We start from the raw sequence: 5,188 nt of genomic DNA on the forward strand, positions 1-5,188 counted from the left end.
ATGGATGAGGTATCTTTATGTTTTACAAATAACTAGCAAGGGTGCGCACGCGATGTTGCAAGTTTTAAAACCATAGAAAACATATCAAATAGAAAGAATATATTCTCGGTGATTTATCCAATATCATATTTTACAACTATAATTTAAGTTTTGATAAAGACCAAACGAAACCAATAGTTTTGATTCATGTTGCTATCTAATTAAAATAACAGTTATATTGTCAAATATAATAGCTTCAAATATATTAAAAGATGATTTATGATTAATTATTATAAAGATTGTGAAAGTTTCTGTACCTAAATTATATTCAAACATGTATATAAATAGAGTTTATATAATATTATTAAGCAGTTATTTAGGAAATTGTTATTGAGCAAAAATCTCAATTTGCACTACGAACTTTATATAATTATTAGTTAGAAAGAAAAATACACTTGTGAGGAGTATCAAATGAGATTTTTGGAGTGCTAATAATAGTTCCCATCTAACCTGAATATAATCAAACAAGTTTGTAAACAAAGTTTTTGGAGTTCATATATTCAAACATGTAGAATGAAAGTTGTTGTATCTAAATTATAGTCAAACATGTTTGATTATATGAACTCTATTTACATACACGTAGAATGAAATCTGCAGATTATGAATCAACGGTGATTATTTTAATATGTTCCACATCTAACCCCAACATCAAATGCAATCACACAAGATAAGATCAAAACAAAATGTATCCCTGTAGACTTACTCGCTCTGAAGACTCAACGTTTGCAACTCCAACTGCATCACATCCAACTCAATTATTGAAACCACAAGGGAAAAACAAACCATGATAAATTGATGAATTTGTAGTTATATGTACGACAAACATAGGACATGGGAAATATATACATACAACAACCATTATACATCATATTGGTTAGAAAACACTTTAAGCTACTCTTTGTACCACTCGGTGATCATGAACACTACTTGTTGGTGGTGATAAACATAACAAACAAAGGTATGGACTGTTCAATTTGTAAATGGGATGAAAACTGGTGAGCATGGTTTGTCTGTCTATTAGCAACATGAAGTTACAGTTTCGTCAATGATATACGAAACTGCAATTTGTAATTCTTGTTGTCATGGGGCTGGTGGGGGACTGAGCGAGTTTTATTCAGCTCTGATGCTATTTTCAGTGGAAAAGAAGAATTTGTTTCATCATGTTCCAATATTATGTCCTATTATTTAAGGAAATTGACTTAGGCCATAAAAATAGAATATTCTTAAAGAAAAATTCTAGCTAAATTAATGACACAAATTCAATCCCATATAACCAGGCATAAACTTTATCCTATTGACTGATAGTGCTACAACCAATACATATGGAAAACCAGGCGTCTTCTAAGTAAAGCAACATGACCTCCTAATTCAACTAAATTTTCCAAGGAACCAGAATCAATAACGAAGACAATCAAGATGGTAAACCACGGACTACGGAACATATTTTGAACACCCACTTTAAATGTGATAACAATCCACAACCATCAACCTTGTAACCTGAATCAAGCTGGTTTCACATATGCCAATAGAAAACCAAAATATCAGTGTTTGGGAAGTTACCTTATGTGAAACGTCAGAAGTATCTGGTGTACGTACATGGTAGAAATTGTAAAACCTCACTTTCAAATGATGCTTTGGCTCTTTCACTCATTTCTTCAATGACTTTTCTCTGGGCATTCCTGGCATATAAAATACTGAATAGGAAAGAAATATAAAATTGTACCACTAAAAAACAAAGTATACTTTTAGACTAAGTATTATTCAAATACCCAAATTTAATTTATGATATCTGCCAAAAAGAAAATGCTTCTCAATTAGATTTCTTTCGTTCACGAACTTTCTCCTTGACAAACTCCTAAGATGGAAAAAATAAAAAATAAAATAAAAAAATAAAAAATAAAATCATTCACAACTAATGCAAGCAGAGGGGGAGGAGGCACAGAGAAGTGGGATTTTATGAGTACAGTAATACTGCACCAGAGAACAAAAAACTACACAGAATTCAAATTCAAGAACATAATTAAACAGTGATGAATGTAGAACTACAAGTACAAAAACTGACCAAAGGATGTTATGAAATTAAAACACACACACCGAAAGATACATTACATGAACACATTACAGTAAAATTCAACACCCCTATAACCGTTTCCCTATAGACAATAATAAAGGTCCAATCTTTGCAAAAACTCATGTAACAACAATACCAACAAACCAACCCAGAAGCCCCAAACAAAGCTCAAAGCCCCCAAAATACCAGAATTATTAGTCAAGCAACTATATAGGCTTTTATACATTCTTTTATATAATTGGTCGCATATATCGATGTTTTGAAGGAAAAAAAAAAAAAGACATAAAGATACTAACAAAAAAGTGTCATTGAGACTCCTGATTTTGAATGATATAAAAAAAATTGCTTCATGTCCATTTCTCCCTCTATTTTAGAAAACAGTTTGATATTAACAAAATGACCTTCATTTGGAAGGATTTGAACTTACCTTTCATTTTGGTTGGGTCATGCTTGTCACTCCATCAATAAAAAAATGTAATTCTTGATCCCTCTAAATGAACTATACAGCTTTTGAAATTGAACGCCATAGCCGTCTTCTTTGACTTTGTTAATTTTCATCTCCACATTGTAGGAAGTCAACTATACTGTAAGCCCATTTAGCCTCAACTTGAAAAAAAAAAAGCCTAAAACTTTATCTTAAGCTCCAAAAATACACACACTAACTGAGTACAGTTTGAATTCCTTAAACAATCACTATAAACATAAAGACGAGAAATATGAAAACTACATTTCAGTGTAAACAATCGTACCTTTTCCTTTGGAATCTATAGGCATCGGTTTCTCCGCTGCTGTTTTTTTTTCCCCCGTTAGATCTTCCATTTGGTCTCACTGTTGTTATATGCGTTTCTGTTCTTCCTTGTTTCTCCGTTTCTTTTCTTTTTTCCATCGTTTTACCTTCGTGGATGTCGGAGACCTGCGATTTGATTGCTGCATGTCCGAGGTCTGTTGGATTGCTATTCTGAGAGTCAAGATGGAGGATGCTTTCAGTTCTGATGGATGCTTTAGAGAAGATGAGAGAACAGTAGTTGGAGGTGGCCTAAGAAGGATTGGAGCTGGGTTTGGTTTTGGCTTCGAGAGGAGCTGTAGAAATATGGGAGGGCTCCAGAACGAAGAAGAAATGAAACGGCGCTGGGTTAGAAAAGAAAGGAAGACTACTGCTTTGCAGAGCTTCTGTGTGAAGGGGAAGGATTGGCAAATCGCTGAAATCCCTCTCTCTGTCTCATCTCCCTCTCTATGCAAATCCCTGAAATCCCTCCACAAATCATCCCACATCTCTCTCAGCCCATTCCGTGATTAGAGCAAGCCCAGCGTTGGGTTTGGCTCGGGGGACAGCCGAGAAAACAAGGGCTCGAGGGCCAGGGGATGAGCTCCAGCGTGGGCCAGCCCGACCGAAGGTGGAGGCCCGAGCTCCGGGCCCGTGGGGAATTGCCAGCCCGAGAGCCCGAGGTGGACGTGACGTCAGGCTGGCGTCAGCGCAATATTTAATTTTTTTTGTGTCAGGCGCGTGCACCCTACCCGCGCGTGGGGGCGCGTCGCCGACACAAAAATCAGAAGAAAAAAAAAAAGGTTGTCAGTTACCGTTGGGAAGCCACGTGGCTTCCCACGGTCCGTTAGATCTCAACGGTCACTTAATTTGGACCGTTCGATCTCAACGGTGGATATTAATATTCTTTATAAATAAATAAAAATAGTTTTAAAATTAAGAAAATTTACCGTTGTGACACGTGGCACAATCTGGAGTGTTGGAATTCAAATTTTTTATATCCAACGGCAGAGATTAATTAATTGAATAAAAATTTAAAAAAAATTGTTAAAAATCTGATGGAAATCTATCCTCAAAGATTGTGAACAGATTATGACACGTGGCATGTCGTCATTCGTTAAAAATCTGATGGAAATCTATCCTCAAAGATTGTGAACAGATTATGACACGTGGCGCGACGTGATTGGTTAATAATCTTATCAGAAATCCATCACCAATAATTGTATTTTCAGATAATGACACGTGGCATAACGAGTACGATTAAAAAATTTATCGGAAATCCATCCCCAATAATTGTCTTTTCGGATTTTATGATAAGTGGCGTAACGACAACGATTAAAAATCTTATCCGAAATTACAAATAAAATTATTTTGTATTATTTAATAATACTTCGGATAATGACACATGGCGCAATGAGAACGATTAAAAATCTTATCCGATATTACAATTAAAATTATTTTGTATTATTTAATAAATAAAAAAAATACTAATATTTTATTGCCTATTGCCAGGGCTATTGAAGTGTAACGATGGAGATGCAAATTTTATTGCCAGGGCTATTTACTGTTCATTAAGGGCAGTTACTGTTCATTAGGTGGATTAAATAGTGCATTACCAGGGGGAGGGCTCCAACGCTGGAGTTGCTCTTATTGACTGAAGCACAGCCACACACAATGGTAGATATGTAAATAATGCAAAATTGAGAGGCCATTTTAGAATAGATTGGCAAAACTGTAAATATTTGCCGCAATCTACTGTCAAGATCTGCAACAAATCAGAGTGGATACTTGTTGCCATCAAGCTTTGCCAGCTTCGACGTTGCGACGCGTTCTGTGCTTGTTTGGAAATTAAATGAGACTCAGACTTAAATATTTTTTAGAATAAAGGTAGCAGTTAGTGAGAGTAACCCCAAAAATAAATAAGAAAATCTTATTATAATATAGTTTATACCTAATCTGATAATAGAGATGATTTCAATGATGATGTATTACAATTTCAATGTTACTAAAATTTCAATATAATAATAGAAAGTGGCAATGTGATGACAAAAATATTAAGGTAAATTACATAAAACTACCTTAACTTTGAAATTCCGTTCCCAGATTTCACTGTTATAATCTACGTATTTGTATTATTGAGATTTTATATTATTTTTCGAGAATTTATATTGATTTATTTGAAATTACATTTCATTTAAACTAGTTACGAAGAGTGAAGTTTGGAAAATTATTATTTACTCGTTGACCTTTTGAGGTCACAAGTAACGTTTTCGAATAGGTCTCGAAGCCACGAGCGCATAGGCGAAAGCCATTTG

General features: G+C 34.7%; 1 long non-coding RNA gene across 1 annotated transcript; it reads right to left on the reverse strand.

The window, feature by feature from the left end:
* Nucleotides 1-446: 446 nt before the first annotated feature.
* On the reverse strand, nt 447-3,398 carry LOC125478744. Its single transcript, XR_007259491.1, has 3 exons — nt 2,538-3,398; nt 1,600-1,718; nt 447-774 (listed from the first exon to the last, which is right to left on the reverse strand). It is a non-coding gene; the product is annotated as an uncharacterized LOC125478744 (long non-coding RNA).
* Nucleotides 3,399-5,188: the final 1,790 nt, after the last annotated feature.

Source organism: the organism of the source record quoted next, unplaced genomic scaffold (assembly GCF_019419815.1).
Source record: "Pyrus x bretschneideri cultivar Hongxiangsu unplaced genomic scaffold, Pyrus_bretschneideri_v1 Contig26, whole genome shotgun sequence".
Classification (NCBI taxonomy): Eukaryota; Viridiplantae; Streptophyta; class Magnoliopsida; order Rosales; family Rosaceae; genus Pyrus; species Pyrus x bretschneideri.